The sequence below is a fragment of the Lonchura striata genome, chromosome 5 (assembly GCF_050655825.1).
Source record: "Lonchura striata isolate lonStrDom1 chromosome 5, ASM5065582v1, whole genome shotgun sequence".
NCBI classification, from domain to species: Eukaryota; Metazoa; Chordata; class Aves; order Passeriformes; family Estrildidae; genus Lonchura; species Lonchura striata.
The window spans coordinates 23,222,080-23,249,139 of NC_140707.1; the positions used below are offsets into that span (position 1 = coordinate 23,222,080).

General features: G+C 42.1%; 1 protein-coding gene and 1 long non-coding RNA gene across 7 annotated transcripts in view; both read left to right on the plus strand.

Moving 5' to 3' along the window:
* Positions 1-26,985, plus strand: LOC146767301 (uncharacterized). The gene is made up of 2 exons (XR_014955954.1): positions 1-10,179; positions 10,263-26,985. It is a non-coding gene; the product is annotated as an uncharacterized LOC146767301 (long non-coding RNA).
* LMO1 (LIM domain only 1) overlaps positions 1-27,060 on the plus strand; it is a 75,667-nt gene that overhangs the window by 20,740 nt on the left and 27,867 nt on the right. The window lies entirely within an intron of this gene.

Consider the following 27,060-nt stretch of genomic DNA (forward strand, 5'->3'; position numbering starts at 1 on the left):
CAAAACTTTTTAATGAGTTTTTTTTTTTTTTTTTTTTTTTTTTTTTCTGAGGCTGTTTTGTGGCTTAGGTCTTCCCTCATAGCTTGTACACTGAAAGCAAGGATTAAAACTGAGGCAGAGCAGAAGGCTTCTGTGGCCATCCACATGGACTTCTATCCATGGCGCTGCCTCTTCCAAGGACCTCCGCCTTGGTGGCACTTTGTGCGTGGAAAGTGGGAACTGCGTCTTAAATTGTACCAGGCATTTCTACCTGTTATCTCCTTATTTCATTCCACCTGTATAAATTGATAAAGTGGACCATGTAATGGATTTACCCGATCTTTTAAAATTTATTTCGGGAACCTCTTTAAGTGTTAAAAAAATAAGGTCATAGGCTGTTGCCATTCGAAAATAAGGGAAATTACTAAATATTTGTAAGACTGTAGACAAGAAATAGCTTTTTACAAGGAGCACAAGAGCTTGGAGAAATTGGGAGTTGGGCATTTTGTCAGTAGCATTGATTTTATTTGAATATATATATTGCTTTTTAAAATATTTATGAGAAAAATAACTTGTAATTCAAAGTCACTTACTTTCCTGTGTCGGAGTCATGCTAACTGTGTTTTGTGACTAGTACTGAAAGCTGCTGAGTACTATTAAGTTGAAATTATATGATTTTTATTCCACAACCCATATCTCTCTCCTAGTATTTTACAACTGAATTAGTACTGCACTGGAGAATAATTAGGAAGGCTTGACTATTGAAAGACCAGAAGTCTTCTGCTAAAGTTTCTCTTCCCTCTCTCCTTTCCTTGCCTCGCAAAAAAAGGAGTGTTTTAGACCTAGCATTTTGAGTTCTTACCTCATTATAAGTTTGATTTCTGAAATTCTCCCTCTGGCATGTTCACGCATGTAGAATCTGAATCTAGTTTCTGGGATGGTTTTGTTTCATGAAGCATTTGGGACAATGTGGGATTTTCACAAAGACTTGACACCTTTAAAATACAAGACCAAGCAGAAATGCATCATTTTGAGTGGCCCATTGTATGCAGATTCAATCAGATTTGGACTAAGAGTTGACCAATGCGAGATCAAAGTCCCTGTATAAATTGTCATGCCCTTCTGAATTTATTCCATGCTAATTAAGTTGGCATCTCAAAACTGTGAAATAATCTTACTTGTGGGGAGAAAAAAACCTAAATCATGGGCTTTATTTCTGTTAAGAAATTGTAAGTTCCTTTGTTAACGCAGTAGTACTTGAACAAAAAAATGAGTAGATGTGGAGCATCTGTTACACATCTTCTAGATCAGCTTTGCAGTTGACTGGCCTGTGGATAAAAGACACGCTAAGTGCTTGAGTATTGCTTATGCTGGGAAAACAAACGAAGCTAACAGGGTTTCAAAGGCTTTGAAGCAGTGTCACTCTCAGAGGTGTTCAGTTGTTTTCTTTGGCAATATAAGTTGAAGCAAGCTAGTTTACTTTATTAGAGGCATAAGGCTACTCTTGTAACCTTCCTCTGACTAAGATGAATTTGGCTGACTGACCTTATTTCTTGCTGGACCACACGTGTTGTGCTGGGTTTGGGTTTTTTGGGCTTTTTTCCCCCCTCCTTAGGATTCATCTCTTTTAAAGGGCGGCAGCATTTTCTGTATTTTGCTAAATCTCCCTTTTCAATTTGTGCCTCCCTACAGAACTGTGTTCTGCTATGATGGAGCAATGCAAATCAAGTAGAATAGCCCAAATTAATTCTTCACATTGGCGGCAGTATGATTGCCTGCATGGAATCAATAATGCATCATAGAGGGATCAAATTTTGGAGTATAATGTGTGAATAATGCTTGACACAAAACAAAAATTCAGTCATCATAATAGCAATTAGGAAAAAGCTGCAGCTTATCCCAGCTGTAATCTCTGCTAACAATGAAGCACAGCCTGGTAATCAGCATGTATGGTATGAAATGCACTAATAGAAATCACGGCTCTTTGTTATGTGTGTGGGGGGTGAAACTTTCCTTTTCAGCTAACTTGTGCTGTGTTAACCAGACATGGCATCCTTCAACCAAATTGTGGAGTGTGTGTGCACTTGTGAAAACACTGATCAGCTGCATGTTCATCCCTATGTTTGCATAGACAGGAGCTCCACAAATCACAGGTCCTTTGTGTTTTTGAGCAGAACTCTGATTAAACAGATCACAAGAATAGGCTGAGTAAAATATCAGAGGACTCCATTAAACATGTATCTTGGTTTTATATTGAAAGAAAATTTCCGTTTCTTCAAAAATAACAGGAAAAACATGGATACTCAGTGGTTGTGTGCATTGGGGTTGGAGAATGGGTCTAAGGTTGATGAGAGGTATTTAGAGCAATGAATATTAGGTAATTGGAAACTGGATTAGTGGCAGCAGTTGGGTTTCCTCTTGTGTGAGAGCCCATCTTGTCCCACACAGAAGGTAAAAAAAACACAGCATTTGGAATTGGAAAAGCAGATAAATGGATTGTATAAGGGCAGTGACAGGACTTGTGCCCCAGCACAAGTGCCCTGGCCAGGACAGCAGGTCTGTGGGCTGGCTTCACGAGGGACTGTGCTAGCTGCCATATGGAGGTACCTACAGATAGGTAGATGGATGTGGAGAGACACCTATCTCCAGCAACACAGGTCCAGGCAATCCTGTTCTGAGGATAAAAGTCATGATGCACACAAGAATACAGCAGGCACAAACTGTGCCATGCAGAAAGAAGAGCTGTTCTGCGTGCTGCTGGTGTCTTTTGTTTTCCTTTGAGCATACCTTGCTCAGGTGTGCCTGTTGAGGAGTCATGCAGAGAGAGAAAGGGAGATGGTAAGGTGACTTTTCCTCACGTGACATGGAATTTAACTTTTCTGTTGTCTCATGTTCCTGAAGCTTTCTGTCTTTTTCCCTTTTATCTCTTGTGCCACTCTACCTCGGATTTTCTCCGTGGTCCACCAGTGTCTAGCTTACCATGTATGAAGAATCCCTATACATCTTCCCAGACATCACCTTATTCAAAAGCTGACCTATAAAGTTGCCAAAGCCTTTATTTTTGCCTGTTTAGCTGAGCTATCTGTTGGGTGTTTTGAGGGCTTGATCTTCACACATATGGGTTTGGTGTGATTTTAGAGGTTTGGTCTGGCTTTAGTTCATAGCACAGTGTCCTTTTTTGAGTCAGAAGTGCAGCAATGGGTTAATATATTCACGAAGAGATGATAGAAAGTTGTCAAAGAAGTATTCTAAATAAAATTGGAGCACATTTGGCAGCAGAACTTGAGACTCGGTTTGGCCATAAACAACCAAAAAACCATTTGGACTGTTTCTCCAAAGCTGACCAAGTGTGGAGCTAGAGGTAGTTCTTCCTGGAGGTGCCCTCTGCCCCTGAAATGGCAAATATGGAAGCATGGCAGAAACATGGGGTAGTGAAGTAATTGCCTAAACCTATTCAAGAAGTGGAGGCTACTGTAGTTGGAGCACTGATAACCCAGATATCCATTTAAATAAATCTCACCCTATGGGAAGGAGTGAAAGTAGGTGGCAGGCCTAAGGGGGAGCAAACTGCTTTGTGTAGGAGTATGGCAGGCAATCAAATGGTTCCTAGTGTTTGTTCAGATGAGATAGCTAAGGATCTGGGTAGGATGTCATCATACGTCATCCCCAGATGCTGTTGACATGTGATAATTGCCTGGTTGACATAACAAGCGTTGAAACAGTGTAAGGACATTTTTCAGCTTGGATAATAGGGCAAAGGAAGCAGCTTGTTCTTGGAAATCAGTTTGCTCTAATTTTGGTTTAATGCAGTAGAAAGTGTACTTGATACCCTGGCAGCAGAACATAATTCGTCTTCTTTGGAGTTAGTGTTAAATTTTATTATCTTTCATAAATACAATGTGAACATGTCAGCGTGTTTGTCATAGCCATTCCAAAAATGCTCTCTTATGGTAGAATCTTCAGAAAAATTCCTTTTAAGAGCAGTGCATTATTAATAAAGTAATCCATTAGGTCTGGTGATAAAGGGTCACAGCAGAGTCTGAAATACGTTTCTTAAATGGTTAAGAAATTTATCATGGTTGGAGGATTAATTGATTTCATTTGGAAGCTTTCTTAAGGTTTGCAGGCATTGTGTTTAGGGATGGTTTTATTCTCTTTGGAAATGTGCTTTGCTGCTCAAAGTTTTGCTTTGCTGCATTAGCATGAACATTTCTGCTAAAGGCAAACTGTTCTTTTAGCATTATGACTGATTGCATCTGCGAGGAGTCCTACTTAGGTAAAGAATATGAAAGTTTATGGCAAATAAAGTATTGTACTTGAAATCAATTCAAAATCAGAATAATGGTATCAAGCATTTAGTGTTGCAGTACAAGAATAAAGAAGGCACTGCAGAGGCTGCTAAATGCTGAACTATAAAACTCCAATGGGTCTATATCTTTTGAAAATTGGACAGAATTGTCATCATTTAGAATACCTAGACATAGTTTTAAACCGTATAGAAATCACTGCCCCCAACTTCAATAATGTGGGGAACTGTTGCCAGGGAATGATTTATTCAGTGAATGTAGCTCCTATTCACTGAAGACTTGGGGGTGGAGGGAAGGGCGTTTCAAAATGAAAGTTGTTCACTATTAGATTAACATAATTAAACCTATCTGAGAAGAATTCACCACAGCTACTGTTTTTTTTAGTTCTCTGTGTGTGTGTGTTTTCTCTGTCCTCCAATGGGATGACTCCCAAGCCCAAGTTTGCAAGCATGATGTGGGGTGCTCTCCATTCAAACAGATGCTCAACTCTCCAGTGAATGTTCTTGCAAACTACTTTCTGCTTACATTCTGTATTGAAGCACATAATGGGTGTTCCTGTCCAAATTTAGGTGGTTTTTAAGTTTCATTGAACATTTTTGAATTCTTTACACCAATGTTCAGAGTTCCTTGTGTGCTAATCAAAATCTGAAAGGGTGATTTGGGCAGTGAAAGTATTATTTGTCTTCTTTTTAAACAATTGATATCAACAGTTCTAGTTTATCTTAAAGAAAAAGTGGATGATTGTTGCATATTCATGACTGAACTGCAGAGAACTTGGACCAGAATTAAACAATTAACCCTCTCGCCAACATCCATTTGAGTAGAAGCCAGGGATGTTCCTACTTGGTTTATTATGGATCTGAGATATAGAAATGTATTCCGGAGGACTGTGTTTCTAATAAATAAAAAGGCATAATGAGAATGTAACTGGGAAGGAAGACAAAAGCAGCCATGCTTTAAATTGTTAATGATGGTGCCAGTGGCTGCAGCTTTACCACAGCTGTTTAAATTGATCAGCTAGTGAAAATGTTTTGTTTTGGCATTTTCCCTGCATGTGCAACTCTTTCGAAGGGACTTCTGGAAGCTTTTCAAAGGGGAATCATGATCTTTTTTTAAACTAGGCTTAGAGCACCAGAGTTTCCAGTATTTTGGAATCCAATATTTAAGGATGCAGTTCGGTTTTTCTTTTGTAAAGTTTTTGGCTGATTAGCCATTATTCTTTATTCTCCTAGATTTCCTTTAACACTTATTTCCCCTTCCACAAATACCACGAATTACTCTCTACCCATAATAGCTGAGGCAATAGCATATTTCCTAGTTGTCCTTTTTTCTTTTTTTCCCCATCTCTATTTTACTGATGCTACAGAGTTTGATCAGAACAGCAGAAAGGGGCTGTGTTGATTTGCTATGCATCTTTTGGTCAAGCATCCAGTGTGAAATTGTTCTATAAAATGTACTTTTTCAGAGAGAACTTGCTCCGAATTTCTTTCCTAGTTGGCTCTACCTTGCAGCTGAAGTGGGTTAAGCCACATCTCTTTATCGCTTGTATCCTTTCCTTCCGTTCCAGAGAAATGGGTATACCTTTCCAAAAGATGCCATCTCTTCAAAGCAGGTAGGGAGGAGAAGATTGGACTTCCTGTGTGTTCACAAGTGATGTGGTAGAGATGTTTGGGCAGAGGACTGGCTTGAGCTGGTGAGCCTTGGTATCTTTTCCAGAGCACCTCCTGCCTTGAGCTCATGAGTAGACCTGTCTGGGACCTTGTGTGCAGCCTTTTCCTGACATTCCTGGTGACAGGTGACTCCTGGTCAGGCCATGCCTTAGATGATGTTGAGCAGCCAGATTTCTGCATTAATGTACTTGCAGTGAGGGTGGGTACTGAACATTATTCAGGATCCATTATATATTTATCCTTATACTCCTTTGTGGAAAATGATTTCTGTAAGTACCCTGTTACGGTTATGAAAGCCTAAATAAGCATCAGTCTCAAACCCTTTGACCTGTCTGCACAGAATGGAGATCTGTTTTGAAAAGGACTCCTTTATATCTGTTTTTACTCCATGCCCTTCCATTCATTTGCCTATACAAAGCAATAAAGGGTAAAACCAAAGTAACATAAATTGGTCTGTCTTCCTGAATCCATGTCTCGCTAATGTACCCAGATTAACTCAACTGTAAATTGTCTCCTTTGGATGTCGTGTCTTGCTAAAAGTTTCCTATATGATTCATGATTTGGATTGCTTTTAACAGCTATTGGCTAAGCAATATGGTAAATGTACAAGGTGATGCAATTGGCATTAGTGAGAGGATGCACAGGAGCATGTAATGCAGTCAATACTACATTAACTACTGATGCCCAATTACAGAAACTGGAAGAGTGGCTTTTAGGAGCATTAGGACTTGCAGAAGAGCTGAGATCACCTGCCGCTCCTTGCCTAAAAGCTTCACCCTTTACGCGCTGGGATCAAAGCAAACATTTAGTTGCTATTTTGTCATGTATAACAACGAAGGTATTTCCCCCCCCCCCCTTTTTTTTTCCAAAAAGTGTCACACTAATGCTTTTAGCACATGTAAAATCCTACCTCTGTATTTCAAACCTCTACTTCCATCTCCTGGGGCAAGACTTTATTTGAATAAAAACTCTTTAACCACCTCTGCATTTATTGTTTCTCTGAAGCTCACTATTTCAGCTAGTTTTCCTTTTAAAGAAATACTAAGTGATATTTAGTGTCCTATTTCAGTGTGCCAGAGCGGGCTCCCCATTGCTCCCCCTAGCTTCTTTCCCTTTTCTAATCTGTATGTGATTGTTTGTGACCTCAGCTGGCTCCAAGTCTCTAAGAAGTGTTTTAAAATACAACCAGATACCACATAAAACAGGATATTTGAGCATGCAACCTTTCTGCAGTCCACATTCAGATTAAGCACACATTGTTTCCACCACTGCTTTTAAACCCATTTGCAGGAGATGGCAAAGGACCACATTATACTAAAAAACAGTGCATACTTTCAGATTGAGCTGTGTGATCACAGCTTCTAAATCTATTTTAAAAATAATGAGCAATGTCACTGTTGCATGGCAAAGCTAGCAACCCACAAAGTTCCTCTGGACTTGGAGAGAAATGGGAAATTAAGCAGCTCTAAGAACACTGAAATATTTTAATATAAAAGACAGCTGGCAGGTGGCTTATTGCTCTTGTTGCAGCATTTGTCTTTACTTCCAGCTATGATACTTGGCATATCACTGCTGCTTTTAATCCTCAAAGCATTTTGCAGTACTGAGGAATTTGTGCACCCCAAGTGATCATCTCCTAGAACTCAAGCCTGGATATCTGGGGGATGTGCCTGACCCCACTGAGGCATGGGTGGTCTTTTGTGTTTTAGCTGTCCCTGGTTTGTTCCTCTCTGCTGGGTCCGGGTCCCACCTTGCCTGCTGTCCCATGCTGGGCTAGGAGGTCAGACCTCTGCAGAAGAAGGGAGAGATAACTTCTGGATCTCCTGGGAAGGACAGAGTGCTATTGAAGCAATTGCTCTCCTTAACTCTTTAGGGGGCAGTTTTATTGATCCCCTCTCAATTGGTAATTTTAATTTTGGGTTGTTTTTTTTTTTAATCTCTGAGGTCCAGTCCAAGCAATTGCAAATTGTTGAAGAGAAGCCTTCGCTGTCTCCCTGCCATAATGATGAGCGTTGATCACGTTCCCCTCCTGCTCCTGTGACTGTGAGCATGGGTCTGGTCCCTCTTCCATTTTGTGGGGACAACAGAAAAAACAGGGTATGGCTGTGCTGTAAAACATCTTGAGAGTCTACAGGCATTTCCTCGGTGACATTTTTTTTGGTAGATGGTGCCTTAACTTCTCAGCCAGCTGTTGTGTTGGCTGTCCATGTGCTCGCTGGGAAGCCCCCGGAGCTGTGCCCCATAGCAGGGTACGGGGCCGGGGCCAGAGGAGGATCCTGTTATTTTTAAGTCCGGCTGTTGCTTTCAGGTGCCGATCGATGCTCTTTTGAACGTCTTGGGGAGGAGAGCAGAAGGTGACCTGCTGGTTTTCCCCTTGCACTAATGTGTTTAAAAGGTGGCACCAGCAGCGGGGGCGTGGGGGGAACTCGGCTGAGCTGTGCCTTCAGCACGCTTGAAACGCAGACGAGTATCCTGAGCTTGATGCACTTTCCAAGCTGTACAAACAATGTTTGAAAAGTCTGAAGTACCCAGCAGGGCAAGTCAAAACGTCCTTGAGCAACTTGGTATTTAGACAGTGTTTTCTCTTTGCCTTTGATCAGGAGGGAACAGATGTGCCTCCTCTCATGTGTGTGTTTGTGCACACCCCCTGATGTACGCGCATTCCCTGTCCTTGTGCAGGGCTGCAGTATTTAGGGTATGCTGCTATTCCTCTTTGTTCTTTCTTATTACTGTTGTTTGTGCCTTTTTTCTTCTTCTTGTTGTTTTTCCAGGGAATCTAAGTTGGAATTTAAAGAGGTCGGACTAAACAAGGTTTTAACTTACTCTTCGCTCATTTCCTTATCTCTCTTTAACTTGGATAGAGTGGAAAAAGAATATGTATATAGTAATGCTCCCTTTAAAAAAACAGAAAAGTATGCATATATGTAATCGATTCCTTGACTAGTTTTTTGGGGGGGGGCAGGTTTTGAGCATTTGGTCTAAGTGGGCTGCTCAGTGAAATTTGTACATTCATAAAATAGCTGATTGAAAAGCAATATTTCAGATAAATACAAGCCAGCGATCTATCAGCAGTTGTAATAAAAGCTGGGCTTCAGGCTGTGATTTTATTTTGAAATAATAAGAATTGCTTTATTCTTTTTACTTGAGTTACCATGGTAATTCTGTCGTGTAGCAGTGTTATATTGATTTAGAAAGTGGACAGTAATATTTCTTTTGTGTTATTCTGTTTCTAGGGGTTGATTTCTAATTTCCACTTGGAGATTACTTTTATAAATTTCTTAAGTCCTTCCACTTTTTTCTCTAGCAGTGTAATTTTCCTCTCACACATTGCTATTTTCTGAGCTTATTGGTTTGCTCTTATTTTAAATTAAACTTGCTGGTTTCAAATATTGAAATGACATCTTTGTCTGTGTCTGTACTTTGGTTTAGCAAAATATTACAGTCTGCTGTTTTATGCTTAATAATTTAAGGGAAGCTTTATGTCTGCCATCAGTAGTTGTTGGTAACTCATGACTAAACCAACACAGAGCTCAAACCTCTGACATTTTAATACCATGTAATGGTGCTTCCACCCTGCACACTGTTTGGGTTCTTCTTTAATCTGCCTTGTGTGTGTCCTGAAAAGCATGCCAATTAAATTCTGAAGAGATCAGGAGGAGCTTTTGGGTGGAGTTGGGTCTTGGCCACTTTAGGTCTCCATCACTCTTGAAAGAGCCACTGGTTTTATCTATGGCAAGATACCATTCCTGGCTACCCATATTTGTCTTGCAATTAAGAAGCTTCAAGTTTTCTAGAGGCAGAATTTTGACTTCCAGAGGTGCTTGTACTGGTAAAAAATAACAATCTCCTTTAGCTCTGTACAAGATTGTTATATAAGCTTTTCCAAACCATTCTGTTTCTGTGCTACCTTAGCTATGGAGCACTGCTCTTAGATTGCTGCTGCTTTAAGAAACTGCAGCCTAAACAGGATGTGGCCGTTCCTTGTGGTATCTGTTTCTTTTTTTGTGAACGAGAAATAATGGTTCTATTCTGAATTGGGGAGGAGAGGGGAAATGAACCTCAAGCATCACTATCTTCTGAAGTGCTGTTTTAGATCCTCAAACCAAAGCCATGAATTCTGCTTTCCAGGAGGAGTCATTCAGATGAACTTCTGGTACAAAGGGTGGGATACCTACTTTGTGAGCACTAAGGACAGATTTCCTGATGCTATGAAACCACCACTGGTAGGTTTTGTGGTGCAAGTAGCTGTGGGGGAGTGGGACTGAAGCCATGTGCTGTTGCCCCTTGGTTTCATTCCTGTATGTAGCTCACAGCAGTAAGAAAAGGAGCCCAGGAGCCCCATCTGATCTCTTCGGGGATCACTGGAACATCTACAAGCAAGAATTACCACCAGCTGGAGAGGGCAGAAGAGGAGGAAGAGGGTGGCTTGGACAGATGGTGGTTGATCTCAAAAGGACTGAGGCGTGAAGTATCTGGTAAAAGGTAAATGCAATCCTGGAATGAATTGAAGAAGAAATTGCTAATAATGATTCCTGTTAATAATGCTGAAGAGAGGCGCTGGTAGACCTTGTCTGCTATGAGTAACTTGCAGATCCCTCAAGCTAAGGGACAGTAAATCCATGTAGAAGTTGGGGCAGAGAGGATGCTCATGAAGAGAAATCTGTGCTTCAGCTCATCTGCTTTTGCAAAATGAAAGGTGACTGGTCTGGATAAGCACTCTGGGAGGGGAAACACCAGGGATGAATGAAAAGTGGATTTTTTTACCCCAAAACATTAGAACAAGTAGTTGGAAATGACGAAGAATGTTTCTAGGCTAGCAATTTAAAAGCTGCTGGGCTTCTGGTCTCCTAGATATGCTTTCCTCAGAGGGTAGTGGAGGCATGAAGCTGACTTGCTTGGGTTAGAGAAAGGGATGGTGCAATAGCCTCTGGCTGCAGGAGCTGGGACTCACTAGTCCTTCTCATCAGTCCATGCTGAGGCATTTATGTCACAGCCTGTGAAGCTCTGTCAATGTTTCCATAAAACCCCTGTATTTTCATGAACATTCATTTATGGCGAAAGTCTGCACGTAAGATCCTGCCTGAGGTTACCTTTTTCTTCCCTATTAAAATTTTATAAACCTGTCACTTGGCTGGGAATTTTAGTTTTCTGTGAAAGTGAAATAGAGGAGGGGCCCTGATGGGGAAGCGTAGAGGTTATAGTGTCATTTTCTTCCTCAATGCTCCCTTTAAAAATAAATAAATAAGCAAGTAAAAAGGCACAAGCTACAATCTTACGGGTGAACTCCTTGATGAGAATGGCAAAAGCCATGTCTGCAGGTTCTGAACTTCTTTTCAGTGATGTGATTTGGTTTGATCTGAGTGTGAAAACGCATAAGCAGCTGCTGCTCCCAGAAGTCTCCCCTAGCTTTTCTGTGTGCAGGTGTTGTCTGTGCTGTTCAGCTTGAGAGCAGTGATCCACAAACTTTAAACCCTTCAAATGGGTCCTGACCTGTGAGGCTGTAATGGCCCTCGGAGCCTTTATGGCCCATCAGATGATGTCTGTTACACATTAGTCTGTAATAGCTCCAGAATAAATAACTTCTCTTTTTTTTATTTTTTTTTAATCGGTAATTATATCTCTCCACAACGGAGTGCAGTGTCTCCTCATGCTAAAGCACAGTTTTAAAGTAATGCAACAAGAGACTGTTTAATGTCTCTGACAGTCTTGGTGCTGAGCACAGGTCCACTGTTTTTTTTTCTGCAGCATTTTCTTTCTTGTTCCTTACTCGTATTGCAGCAAATCCATGCTACCAGGAGCTGGCATCTCACTCCAGATTCTCTGTGATGTGATAAACAAATACCTCATATTTTGGGTCTTCTCAAAATAATGATCTTATCTTCCCCCATCACAGCTGCTTTTCAGGAAGAGCTGATAATTTGCAATCTTCTTAGTAGGGCTCTGTGCTCAAGAGAGTAATCTTGCTATGGTGGGGAAAAAGGACCAGATGATTTAATGGACTTTTTTTTTAATAATCATTGCGTTCTGTATCTGATCTTTTTGTGGGATACAGTGCTGCCTGCATCCTAAGTTGGGATTTGGGTTTGCTACCCCCTACCTAAAATGTATTTGCTTTCCCTATGGTTCGTTCAATTATAACTCTAGGATATATCTTCTGGGACTGAGTAATTGGCTAGGTCAGAAGTAATCTTTATTTTCACTAGAGAGATGTTTACAAACTGATGCTGTAGTATCTCTTTAAAACCCACTGAGAATCTGATTAAAGGCCTGAGGATCTTCTGCAAAGATTGCCTGCTCCCAGTTGACTTGAAAGGGTCAGCATGCTGTCACAGTTTCGACGACTAAGAATTAACTTAAGGCTGATTCAAATGCTACTCTCTGTGTACAGCATTGATTGGACTGCTTTCAGATGGCAAGAGGTAACTTTATCCTGCAGCATGTGTGAACTCCATTTAGTTAAATAGGGAAGCTGAATGAATATGCTTGCTTGTGGCAAGGGAGCTCAAAGGTGAACACGTTCTACCCCTTCTGCCCTGAATTAAATACTTTGGGGAGGATGGGAGAGAAACATAATTCTTGTGGTAGCATGCTTGGGATACTGACTGCTGCAGCTGTTCTTCAGCAAGTGCAGCTCCTAAGTATCACAGAATCTTTCCTTCTCTTCCCCTGTGCACAGTCTACCCCATGGGCTTGACCATAATGAGATGGGATTGCTTGTAGTGGAAATGGCAGCAGAGTGCTCTTTTGAATGGGAAAATAAACCCCAGACCAAATAAAATTAGCTTGGTGCAGCACTGTCGCTGCTCCTTTTTTAGGAATTTAAGATTTTTAACCTGGTTTCATGTGAGCATCACTGTTCAAAGGCATCATGAATTAATGTGGGGATGACATTAATGGTGCTGACTCACACAAGGCTGTGGGGTTTGTGGTGTCACACTTGCAGTTGCTGGCCTTGGAGTGGCTTTTAAAAAGGTCCTGCTGAATGCAGCTGCCTGACACAGATTGACTCAGTTGGAAGCAATGCCAGGCTGCAGACTGGTGTATTCCTGCTCCATCAGGGTCTGGACCAAAGCAGGCACTGCTGCTGCTCCTGCTGCAGCTGAGCCTGTCATGTGGAAGTTCTGCTGAGCTTTCTTATGGAATGAAAACGGGCTGGGCTGAGGTGTGCTCCTTACCTCCTGTCAGCTCCTCCCAAGCCAGTGGCTCCTTGAAATGATGGAGCACCCAGGGATGGTGCCCCACCAGCATCAAAACTTCAGCCAGGACACAGAAGCCAGCTAATGTAAGGCAACCAGCATCTTGCAGAAGGTGGGGATTCCTGATTTCCTGCCTCCTGTGATGTCTTGTATGCTGAAGACCTTCCTGGTGACAGTCACAGCACTGAGGCCCTTCTAGGGGTTTGATAGAGACATCAGTGTGATTCCCAACTGAATAATCCCAAGGGTTTGGTGCATCTGTGTTAAAGAGATCACATTTCCCTGAGCAATTTCTTAGGGATTCTTCTGGGTTGTCTTGGGGTGAGTGCAATGTGGCTGTAAGTTAATATCACAGGCCAAACTAAAACCTTGGTGTTTTTTTGATTTTTGGTGGGTTTTTTTTTTTGCTTTTTTGTTTTACAACTGTTATAACGAATCCAGGAAGAAGAGATGCTAGAAATGCTGACAAGCTCTGAGTTAGAGCAAGCAGAGAGGCCATGCTTCAGTAATGTACTGCTCAGCTTTAATTGTGCCCAGTGCAATTTCTGTGTTCCCCATGGGCACTTGGCCACACTTGCATCCAGAGCTGCAATTTGCCAGTGGTCACTCTCAGAAGAAAAATACGTGTTGGCAGGATCCTCAGTGAGCTGATGGCAACAACTGCGCCAGCCAAGATGGAGGAAAAGAGAATGATTTTGATGTCTCCTGAAGGAGACCAGTTATGAAGTCAGACAGTTTCCATCTGCAAGACTTGAAAAATGACACCAGAGATTGACAGTCGTGTCCTCACTTCACATGCACTCCCAGGCTGCAGGGGCTGCTGCCTTGTGGTCAAAGCTGTAGTTTACTTGTGGCATGCTTCACTGTACACAACTGAATCAGTTTTCTGTACGGTAAGCAAAGCTCTGATTGCCTCTTGAGACAAGTATTTTAACCATCTTTTTCCACTGTAAACTTTTTGCCAAATTACACTGCACTAAGGAGCTGTGGATATGCTGCAGTAGCCCCCATGCTGCACCTGATGGATACTCAGGGTTTGCTTCTGCTTCCTTTCATCCTGTCTTTTTTCTGCTCAGATTGTTTGGCTCCTTCCTTGTAACTGCATATGCTCCAAGTGTTTTAGTGTCAAATTATTACTTGTTTGACTTGTTTCCCACCCTACTCCCACCCCAAGCAAGTAGATAAAAATTTGGGCTTGCCAAATGCTGAACTGTACCTACGGTTTCTCAGTGTGTGCTGTTCTCATTCAGCTTGTGAGTGTGCAGCATTGACTCTCCAAAGAATGCTCCTTCAAGATGCTTGATCAAGGAAAGCAACCATTTCTTGGTCTTGGCTCAAGTTTCTATCAGATCTACAGAACGAGTCAGTTGTGAAGATGATTATGCTGGTCCCTGCTACAAGGGAAGGTCATGAGAGTTGTTACAGTACCAGCTGTGAACAGTGTGACAAGTCTCATTCTGTTTCCATTAAATGAATACTCCTCAAATGGTATTAACCTAGTTAAAATTTTGCTTATCAAAGCAAGATCTGTAAAGCAAGCCAGGTAAGTGCCTATTACTGTTTGAAGTTGTATGAGAATGCAGGAGGAGGAGTTGATTTTGAACTTTCCTCACACTGCATATCATGATCAAGCGCTTGAGGCAGCTTTAACATCTGAATGATTTCGTCATTAAAGGAGTAGTGTTGATACCATGGCTGTGTTTACTCAGCATTTCTCTGCCAGCTCTCAGAGCACTCCTTCCACCTAAGTGTTTACCCTTGAGTTCAGGAGAGATGCCTACCCATTGAAGGAGATGTTTTTGCACATCCTGTGGATGCTGAATAGTAGGATTTTTATGAAATAAATGCTGAAAATGCTTTCTATGTCCTGGAAGAAATCACTAAGACATATTGTAGGAAGAAAAACCTGACAGGACTTGATCCTGCTTGTGTTTTTATTTTTTTGGTACTTTGCTGTGTAGGTCAGTGTATGCCTAGAGAAGAGTAAGAAATAGCCTCTAAGTTAGAATGTTTGAATTAAGCATCAAGATTGAGAAGCGCAATGAGAGTGCAGTAACTTTCACAAAATAGCAGCAGCATTTTGGTAATCCATGGTGGAGTGAAATTCTGGGCTCCAGATCTCAGGTGTGACTGCTACGTGTCGAATTGCAAAAACACCCACATAAGTTCATGTGATTCTTGCTGCAGTACCAGACCCAAGGGCAGAGCAGCATGGGTGCTGGCTGTCAGTCTGTTTCCAGTTTACTTTGGGAGTAAGATTTTGTGCTTCAAATGTTAATTTGGTTGTGCTGTTTATATCACAATATAATGCAATATGTCAGCCTCAACTCCCCCCTTGCTTGATTTACTCTGCTAGGTACTATGCATTATGGTAAAGTGCTTTTCCTCTAGAATGGGGAAAACCAAATTGGGAACATTGCACAAACCAAATAAGGTACATAACAATGTTTTAAAAATATTAGCAAAGAGCTATGCAACAAAGCATGTTTCCAGGATCTTTGGAAATGTGGAAGTAAACTGGATCTCTGTGTCTTGGAAGAGGTAAGTGAAGTCACCAAGGAGAAGGGATGCATGGGTTTAAACCAGGCATGCTGGGGATTTTGTGGGTTTCTGGTTTTACTGGCTCCAAGTTGGAAGAAATGATGCAGGGGGGCTGTGGAACCTTCCATTTTTAGAATACAAACAGAAGAATATTTCTAACTACTTAAGGGTTCGTCAACATTTGGTCTTTATTTGCCATGATGACTGTTCAACTCGTATTAAGTCTTCTCACGAGTCTCATGGGGTTTGGCTGGTTTTGCACAGGGTGCCTCACAGGAACCAGATCCAGCGAGAGAACTGGGAGGTGGTGAGTGCAGCATTTCTCCTCCTTGTGCCACAGTCCTATGCAGAGGGCTCAAAAGGGTGGTTTCACATCCAGTTCTGCTGTGGGGTAGCAGAGTTCTTGCAAGCACTCAGTGCCTCCAGCCTTGTGGCTGTCCTGTGGGAAGCTGTGCGGAGGGAGCTGGTGATGCTGCTGGCACAGGGCTGGGAAGCAGAAGCCAGCCCCTGTTTCAAACTGGAGTCAGCTGAAGACACTCCATGGGCAGCCCCCAGCCAGGGCAGGCTGTGCCATGCCCTCACCAGCTCTGCCTCAGCTGAGCTGCTTGGCTGGAGGCTGTCTTGCTCCAGCCTGACAGTGTGTGGCTGAAGGGGATGGTGTGGTGTGTGGAACGAAGAGAGGAAGTGCAGAGACCTTCCCAAGAGCTGTGGCTGAGCCTGTTTGTCCCTGTACTGGCTGTGGTGCAAACCTGGAGGTGCAGCCATTTGCCTTCTGTGTCTGAGGAACCCTTTCTGCTTTATACCTTCATCTTCACAGCTTTTCTCAGACATCCGAGTGGCTCTGTACTCATCCTGCCTCTTCAAAAGATAGAAATCTTCATTTTTCCCTCCATTTCTGAAAAGCTGAGATTCTTGAGTCCTTGAATCACTTGACTTGCCCTCTGCTATGCTGCCTTTGCTGCATCCCTTTTATATAATCACCGCAGCTCACAGTATTCTGTAATACAGCCCCAGTCCTCTCTCTAATAGACTGCTATGATGTCCATGACTTACATCCCTGAATTTTCATTACTGCTACAAAGACTTTTATGCACTTTAAAAGGGAGCAGATGGATTCTTCCCTATTTTGGAAGAGATCATTCGTGCCTGTCCACCTTCTCAAGTTCACCTATTTTCATTACTTTAACTTAAAATGATTTGTGGAGCCTTCTGAGCTCTCAAAATTAAACTGGAGCCTGAATAAAATTTGAACCTAGATTTCCCTCATCTAACCTAAAGTAGATGATAGCTTCAAGGGAGGACCTAGAGAATAGTTCATTTTGGTTATAGTTCAAAACAGTAGTCAGTCTGTTCTTTCCCACTGAGCTCTTTCAGAGTTGTTCAAGGAAGCTCACAAAGAGCCCTTCTGAGATTGAAGTGGGAACAAAGTGCTAATTGTTAAATTATCTTTTATCCCCCCAAAACCTAAGGAAAATCATCTGAAGGATGTTAGTTGCATACAGAGTATTTCTGTCTCCATCCAGTGCTAAGTAGTCTGTTTTAGAAAACCTTTATGTTTTGTTCTTTGCAGCTCTCAATAGGCTTTTGCTCTCAAACAATATGGACTCTAGCAGGTGGCATTTTTGGCAAATGACCTCTTCTCAATACGGGGACGTTCAGATGTTGGCCTTTCTCATCTTTTTCAGAACTGTTAAAATAGGAGGTGAAGGGCAAACGCACTGCTAATAGGGTGAAGATGCACTAAGATCTTGGACTGGAAGAAAATCAAAATATTGGTTTCCAAGGAATTGGGTTGCTGGTGAAGAGCATGATGTGATAGCTGGGTGTAGGAGCTGGCAGCACTTCCCTCTAGAAACAAACGATGCAAACTTACAAGAGCAGGTCCTCTGCTGTGGCAGAGGTTAATTATACGAGTGGTTCTGCAACTCATGGCTTTTTCTTCTGTGCTCTGCTCACATTTGCCTTTCTGATGTGAACCGCAGTAATGTGCACAATTCATGTGTCTCTGTCTGATTTTGGTTAATTGTAGTAGTAATTACTAATTTCCAACCCTTGACCTGCTTTTTTAATCGCATTTTTTAAACGATCTTTTGGAATTTGGTGTTTGGTTTTTAATTTAGATAAATTATGCTAAAATGTTCTTGAGAGAGCCGCACACTGAGGTCAAAAGCTTTATCTGCACTGTGCCCATTTTCTCTAACCTATTTTAATAATCACAGCTGCTTTCTTTAATGGGTAGCTTTTGTTGAATTGTGCTAAATCTGTCCTGTTTAGACCAAGCTGCTGAGGAAGCAGTAAAACAGAGTGCTGTGGAGTGGCCCTGAGGCTTCATGGGCTGGGGGGGTTCTAGGGCTGGGTTTCTCTTTTCCTCCTTCCGTCCTTCCCTCACAGCCCCCCAGCTCTTACAACTTGAAGCCTTTCCCTCCCCTTTTCCCCATAGCTAAGAGGGAAATGCCCTCTGCTGCTGCTGCCCCTCACTGTGCTGCAGGCACCAGCCTGGACTGTGGGACATCTGTCTGGGATGACCAGCACATCCATCTCCCCTCTGGACATTGCCAAGGGGAGGTGGCCCTTCATCCCACAGATGAGTGATGGTCATCATTGTTGGAACTCAAAATGTCTCTCAGACATTTTTTGAGGTTCCAGGCCTTGGTCAGAAGCATTTTAGACCCTGGCAGGCAGCTGGAAACAGCTGTGATTTTGAGTTTGAGCCATGGAATGAGTTACCAACTTTGGAGGTGGAACAAGCAGTCACAAAAGGTTAGATAGTATAGTAAAAGTAGTTACAAGAGGGGAAATTTTTTTAGTATTGTACAGGGGGGTTTTAACACTTGTACAGGGGGGTTTTTACTTTGTACATGGAGGTCAGAAGTTCTAAGATGGAGGAAAGTGGGCTGATCCTGTTCTTCCTCCTTCTTCTTCCTTGCCTCCACGTTCTTGGTGATGTTGGCACTCACAGATTGGTTTAGAGTAGAAAAGCACTCTGTAATATAGGTAGTAGGTATTGGGGGAAAACTATAAACACGTAATACGTAATATATCTTATAAAAGATAGCCGCAGCCCTGGGCAGGGGAGAGAAGAAGCAGACAGCAGACAGAGAGGATGTCAGGGTGTGTGTGTGCCTCTGCCTGGGCCACTGACCAAGCAGCCGCAGCCCGAGAAGACAATCTTTTAGATAACTCACAATAAACTGCCTTAAGACCAAACAGCAAGAGGCTGTGCAGTTTTTCTTTGGAAGCATGGGTTGGAGGAGGAATTTCACCATCACATGGGACCCCAGAGCAAGGCTGGGGTTCTCACACATCATGAACAGCAAGGGCTGGTTGTCAGCCACCTCGTGGCAGAGATCTCAAAGCTTTTAGGAAGGACATGTCTTTATCCTCTGCTCTGCCCAGGCACAGAAGTGGGTGTGTGTATCTATGGGTGGAGGCACGGTTTGCTTTGGCTGTTTGTGGTGAATTGTACGAGATTTCATGCACACTGGTTCTTCTGCCTTTCTCCCATCCCCTCCTTATGCTTCAGATGGGGAAAGTTGAACCTGGTGTGATGCTTTCAAACTTGGAAGCAGGTATTAAAGAGCAATTAGCTGGCCAGCCTCCCTGGATAAAACAGAGAAACCTTGCCAAAGATCTTCTTGTCTTTAAACATTTGTACAAATCTCTTGTCAAATATAGAAGTAATTGCCTTTGCCCCCTTTCTTTCTCCTCTCTCCTCAACCACTTTCAGTCCTGCATCTGGTTTAATATAATGGGTGTTTGCATGAATGGCTTAGTTAGCCAGGGTGGTAATAAAACACTTTAAATTTATTGTGACATTTGGATTTAATTAAAAAGTACACACTTAGAAAAGTAAAACATAATGTGTAGAAGGAGTCAGGAAGGTTTTTCTCCTTTTCTTCCAAAAAGCTAATTAGAGTTGTATTTTAAATTGTTTATGTGCTGCTAATCATTGTAATAAATCATTTATACTGAGAAAGACATACTCTAATGTGCTTGTGTAACTGTTTATGCTCTCAAGTTTCTATCATGAACAAATTGATCTGGAAGTGAATTTATTAACCACTGGGGAAGAAATCATTAGTGCCTTCTCTAAATATTCCCCAGGTACACTTTTATTATAGTAGTTTACTGTTTTAACTAAAAGTAACGTTACAGGGCCTTGGTTTAATTATGATGCAAATTGACTTTCCATCATTTAGAAGGAGGGAAAACTGCCTTTTTGCTAGTAAGATACATCTATGCTATATCTGCCAGAGCACCTCACAGTTTACAAAGGGTATTTTTGGAAAAAAAAAAAAAGTTGTAAATTTGTGGGGGAACTTTAAACTTTCTGGAGTATTTTAAAACTTCCATAATCTCTTTAATCTACCTGGCCTTTGATAAAGGATCTTAAGATAAGGTAAGAGTAACCTGTTATGTTAATTCTTTTGCAGCTGGCAGCACATTTACACTTAGAAAGCAACTTGGTGCTTTTTTTCACAGTGCTGGAGACCACTTGAAATCTTCTGGAAATAATTGGCATTGCTGGTTCCTTGTCACCAGCAAAGGCACCAGTGCAGAGATTTTTACATGTAAGATCAGTGTCAGAGCTGCAGATATAATATGAGACTTTTCTGCTTCCTAGTGCTTACTCCAAGCTGGGAGCAGCTGGCATCCCAGCTCTTCCCAAGGGTTTTTAGGGTGGGCTTGTCCTGTGAGTCTGGCAGCAGTGGCAGAGGCCACAAATCCCCAGTCCCCTGGGCTGAGGGACAGCTTCCATACTTGGAGGCATTGCTGAATTAGTTTTCAACACTTGTTCTGCCCCCTTGGTAGTAAATTGCATTTCCCACCCTGCCCAAGAAACCAAATCTGGGCATTGAAGGCTCCAGTTAATGCTAGTAGGTTTTGTGGGTGCTTTTTAAATTTAGCTGCTATTACTTGAGTACTGAATTATTTATTTACAGGTCTAGCATCAGGCCATTGGGTGGGAATACCCACAACATGTGGATTTATATAGCTGAATTGGTGGTTTGGCAGTTTTATTGGAAGTCCTAAACTTCATGGGAAGGTTTAATTTTCTATGGGGTATTCTTGATTTTAAATACAACAATAACAAAATATCGGATACCCACAACAAACCCACCCAACGACAAAACCAAACAGTGTTCCAGGTTTTGGTAAAGCAGTCTGCAGCTCTTTCCAGCAGAGTGAATATGAGTAAAATTGTTCTTCTGGATACATGCATTATTTGGAGGTGACTGGAAAAGGATTTGATGGTTGATGTACGTGTGCTCACATGTCACATAGACTATCTGCTGCCTCGGGGAGTTGGGCAGTGCAATGCCTTTGGGCCTCAAGCACCTGCACTTTTATTTGCACTGTTTTGGCTTTTTTAAAAATATGGTCCTTACCTTCTGGTGGCTGAGTAATGTTGTCTTTTTCTGTTCAACCCTAGGGAGGCTCAGGAGTGACAAATGTTTGTGTGTCAGTCCTGGCCCTGTGTGTGCTGTGCCACCAGCAGCCTGTGGGGGTGTGTGTATGTGGGAAGAATTTGTTGGTGCTTCAGTTACAACATGTCACTGAAGTGGCTTTTTATTTCTAGATTTTCCCCAAAACAAGTTGTTTTTTCTTACAAGATGAAGGTGCTCATTCTCTATCTCCTTTTATTGTTGATGTTTGAAATCTGGTAACATTATATACATTTTGCTGGCAAAGTGGGAATTTTTTTGAGAGTTCTAGCTATTCATTTTTCCAGAAACCTACTATGCAGTGTTCTGCCACATTAGGTTTCTCTAATAATCCATGGGAGGATGTGATCAAGATCTATTACTGCCTCTCAGTGTGGTCGTCACCTAATTTCATGAGGAGCTGTAGTGGCATTTTGCTTTGCTGTTTGCAGGTTTAAATCTGTATTTCGATAACCAGGCTTCAGAACTCTAAGGAGCCAAAGGACATCATATGTCTTCTAGAAAATGTGGATTTTTCTTTCTTTCTGTTTTTTTCCCCGTACCGTTAGATCCTTTTATGGCTGTTTTCAGAACAGAATACAAGACCTTCAGTCATTTTGTATTCTGCTGAGTCTGACACACACAAATGTAAATGTGTCTATCAGAATGCCATTAATTGAGAATAATAAATGTCCCTTTATAAGTGAAGTCTTTATATAGAGGTGAATCCTGCTGGGATTCCTGAAGGCATTTTTCTTTCAAAGCACAAATATTTCAGCTCTTAAAGCAACATTTGATATCCTCTTGCCATTTCCATGGCCTGAGTCTCTGCATTGCTGTGGCTTCTTTTCCTTCTCTCGACACTTTCCAAGGTGCACTGCATCCAAATGTGGACTTTTTCTGCAGAATTGTCCTTGAATTAGTGGAACTCAAAAATCACCAATGGCAGTTTTATAAAAAAGGCCCAGAGTTCAGAGATGGCTTGTCCTTTGACAGACAGAGGGAGAGGGAAAGGAACCAGTGCAGCCATGTAAGAAATGTAGTTAATGGAACAAACCTGGTGCCCGTTTGCCCCAGTGGAGCCAACGAGGACAAGTTGTTCTCTGCCACCACGTGCTGTGCAAGAACAGCTTTTGTGTGCAGGCTGCTCATGCAGCTTTTGTGTAAAAGTGTAAAAGCCTCTTAAATGACACAAGCGTGTGTCTGCAAGCTACTTAAATAGGTAGCCTTGGAGAACCAGGTCTGTAGGTTTTGAAGCAGAGCTTTGTTGTAATTTCAAACTTCCTTAATAGCCTTGGCACACAGTGGACTGATGAGATTTAGTACCTGCCCTTTAAGCTTCATTTTTTCTCCTTCCCTGTTAAAAATTCCTTGCAGCTGGGCATGAAATTACTCAGGCTGCCCCATCTACTTGGAAGGCTTTTAAGATGTTGGCACCCCAAAACAAAGGGACAGTGACTCTTGTGTGACATGGCAGGAGCCTTTTGTGGGTGGGTGAGGGTGGACCTGGATTGCAGAAGTGCTGGTGGAAATTGCCACTGCACACTTTAGGATAAAAATGAGGCAAACCCTGTTCATGATGAGTAAAAGTGAGTAATAGTTTTAATATATTAAGGCTGTGGAAGAGGCAAGGACATAGGTTTGCTCCAATATTGTCATGCAGAATGGGAAGCAGTGGTGCCATGTTTAACTCTTCACTGGCCTCTGAGGAGAGGAGTGTGCAGGTTTCTCTGCTTGTTCAAACCTTACCAGGGTGATATGTAGTGCTGCAGTGGATTGGCTCAAGGAAAGCCACCAAATGGAGCTGTGATTAAGCCATCCATGAACTGCATATCAAAGACTGATCATTCTCTGGTGTTTATAATGAGAGCATCTGTCTTACATGCTAACTTCCAAAATATTTTGTGCCTGCTGATAATGTGATGGTAACTGTGGAACGCAGCTTTACTGTTTTTGATGCTGTATAACAAAAACATGATCTCAGGCGTTTATGAGTATGATAATACATTAACATAAAAGTACAACTATTTCCTGAAAAAACAGGCATTCCTCACACCACAACTGAAGAGAGAGAAAAGATATTGCCAGTGGAGGTTTGCATATTGTACTGCAAGTGTATTTTGACACTAGAAACTGAAGAAATGGGAAATTAGATATGTCTGGGGAGTAACTGCTAATCTAAGTGTCAGGTTTGATACTGGCAGACTGTGTGGAACCAGTAGCTCAAATCTCTGGAGGGCTGGCGGAGCCCTTGACCTTCGCAGCAGCAATGAACTGTTGTTATTGCTGAGGGGTGGTCCTGGAGAGAGGGATGGGCAGGTCTCATGCATGGAAGTGGTGCCTCTTTTGCATAGATAGAGGATGTCTCAGAGCTCTCATGCTTTGGAAAGGTTTCCCCTAGTTTTCTTGGCTGTTTAAATCATGCTGCCTGTTGGCTTTACTTCTCTCTGGAGATGGACACGTTTCACCCTCCAGTTCTATGGCTGTAGTACAGGAGTCTCTAGACAAAAACCATGCAGTGTCAGTGCTGGAATCATAGTTGTTTAAAAATCAAGCTTTTTGGTTGCACAGGCTGTAGAAATAGTTCATTGTGGAGCTCATTAAAATAAAAGTAAATATTTTAGAGTACCTGATTCATGTCATTGGTGTTGTCATAGAACAGTGACAAGTTTTTGCTTCCCAGACATCAGAGATCAGCAGTAGGCTTTTGAGCACAAGATACATGTCCATCAAAGTTGGCCAGCAGTCCTATTGACAGACTAGAGAGTGCTTAGCAAGTTCATTTCAGAACCATCTTATTGGTGGTACCCACAGAGAGGGGCTGAGGGAATTGGGAGATAGAGGAGAAAACAACAGGGAGGTGTCACCACTGGGGATTTTCAAGACAACTGAGCCAAACTCTTCTCAGAGAGGAGCAGAGGCTCTCACCTGGAAGAGGAATTCCTGCCAGGAACTTCCAGGGGAAAATACCATGTCCAGGCAGCTGTCCTCAGGGGTGCAGTGGGACAGGCAGTGAAGGGTACAGTGATGGTCCCTTCTCTGGGAGGAGGGATCTGCCCTCCTCTTGTGTGCCTGATGGCCCTGCTTGGGAGTGGAGACGGATTTCAGCTGCCCTAGGTTTGGGAATGAAGTGAAAATAAGGCTGAACTCACATAAGAAGTGAGAAGTCTCTGTAGAAGTCTTCTGCTGTTTAATTCTCTGAAAGCAGAGTGGCAATTCCACACCCAGCAGTTGCTGTGAAATTGCTGCTACAGATAAGCAAAACTGGGATAGATATTTTAACTTGGAGTTTAGGGTGCCTGAGATGCAGATATCTATTCTTTTTCACCCCATTCCTAAGCAGTTCAGTTAAGGACCCAAATGGATCTTGAGCTTTGGAAATCCTCATTCACACACTTCCATTAGGTACTAGATCTGGAGCAGGTGTTGGTTTTCCTTATCAGATTTTTGGTTCACTGTAAATTAGGAATAAGTTCACTGGTGGGCTATGAAGATGAATCAAAGTAAATTGAGATTTCTGTATGCACATTATCACTTCAAATACTGTTGGCACTTGGGAAAAAATATAAAAAAGACCTCCTAGCACTTGAAGTAACAAATTACTCATCTCACGCTTTGCTGTGGCAGATCATGGCTTGCTTTAAAGTAACATTCTCTTTTTCTGCACTTAGATAATTTAGAGACTCCTCTGAAAAGAGGTGCTGCATGGAGTGCCCTAGAGTTGAGGTAGGTTGGAGGAAAGGATTACAGTTTGCATGTGGAGGCAGGGAATGTAGGCTGCAGATAAACGACATGGGTTTAGAGCGATCATTGCTGCTGCAGCTTGATTATTTTTCTCAGGGACAGGTGCTGGCTCTCTCCTTACTTTGAAGAACTACAGTACTCATGTCTGCACCATATTTTGTACCACATTTGTGCTGTCTTTGGTTCCTCCGCTGCCTATCCACCTTCCTCTCTCACCCAAAAGCAGGATGCTGCAGTTGTGGAATTTCTGAGTCTTCAAAATGCAACCGGTTGTGACAAGGGCACCCCGTGGCCTATCCAAATACCTATATCATGCACTTCATGCAAGTAAAACATCTGCTCCAGAGCTTTAAAAACGAATGTTGAGAGAAGCTGATGTGGCTTTGGGAGCAATCAGAGCTAGGAGTAAATGTAGGGTTGTTCCTTAGGTTAGCAGGTTAATATAGGAGCTTCCTTAGGTCAATAAGCAAATATTTGAAAGTGTTTCCTTACCTAGAAGTGTGCTGAGAGCCAGCTGGGATTGCTTGCTTGGCCTGGGCAGTAGAGGAGGTCATGGCAGGGTTGGATATGTGTGCTGGGAAGCCAAGACTTGGGTCTATGTCTCAACTAGATGTCCAACCATATTTCTCCAGGACTGCATCTGTTTTATGAACAAGCGAGGCAGGTAAGAAAGAATATATTATTTGGAAGTAATAAGGTGGACTTTGTGTCAGCTTTGCCCTTAATGACTTTTATTTTCACCAGCCTGGTTAATAGATACTTATAGTCTGTGAACTTTTTCTTGAAATGTCAATGTATATGTAGCTTTTTTCTTTCGAAGGGGGAATAAATTACCTGGTGTCATTTGGCACTGGTGGATGTGTTCCTTTCTTTGATACAGAGCAAATTTGCTTTAGATTCAGTTTCTTGAACTCGTAGAAAAATTGTATAGCACTGAAACACTAGGAATTAATGTAAATAGCCAGTGTGAGGTGAAAATGCTCCCTATGCTTTAATTGGAATGGTCTGGTGAAAGCCAGTTCCCAGGCTGCCTCCCTCACTAACTGCCCACCTTGTGGCAGATTGACATAATTCCCCCATCCCTGGGGAACCATAATAGAGCACTCCCTGAAGTGCTCAAAATCCCAAAGGGAAATAAGGATCTCTTTTTTTCCCCCCCTCTCTCTCTCTGCTTCTCTCTCGTGTTTCTTTTTTTAAACTTTTTTTAATGGGGTTTCTGGGGTGCTTATGTTCATCCAGAGGATTGTGGCTATTAAATAGAGGGAGTTTTAAAGGTTTTTCTAATTGCCACACTTCCTCTCTCTCCCCCCTGTTAAGTGGCTTTGGACAGTTGCAGAACTTTGATTTCAAATTTGTCTAATCTCTTGAAATATCTAGGTAGGGAAAACTATTGTAACTGAAAATGGCTCTGATTTTTTTTTTTCTTTCTTCCATTTTAATAGATATGTTTAGTCTACTTTAAAAGCTTTCTGGAGAACCTTTTCTAAATGGCTAATTTAAGCTTGTCAGGTTTTAATTATAATCTCTCTATACACAAGTTAAGATGCTTAATGCTAGTGAAAAGTTCTGAATACAAAGCAAACCTGTGTCAAGTTGCAGAGCACTCTTACCCGTCTTAATTGCTTCTGGTCTGAACTTTAACCTTAACTCTCCTATCTGTCTTACAAATTCTCTTCTCTCATCACAACCACTTTTCTGTGGAGTGCTGAGGATCTGTCTTAATTTGGCAGGAGTTTCAGTCTGGAAAAAACCTGCCATCAGGCTATGACTGTTCAGCTCTTCCTTTATCCCACTGCAGCATGATGCCTGTTCTGGAGTGCAGCCCTGCTCTCCTGGACATCCCAGAGCATTCCCTTACCCCTGCTGGAATGGGACTGCTTCTGGGAAATGTGGTACCTCAGCAGCAGGAGAAGCACCCTGGATTCCAAATACCCTGACAACTTCTGGCCTCAGTTAAAATCGCTTCCCAACAGAATCAGTATGGCTTTTTTTGTTGATGTTTTTGTTAGCAGTTTTACAGATGTGTAGTTAGGCAGTTTATTCCTTTCTAAGACTGTTGTCTGCCTTGTTTTCTAGCTGTGACCCAGCCTTTGTGGCAAAGGTTAGTCGCATCTTTTTTTTTAGATAAGAATGAGTTTCATTCAAGCTTAGAAAATTAGCCTTGGAAATACTCAGTCAGTGCAGATTCCTTCTGGAG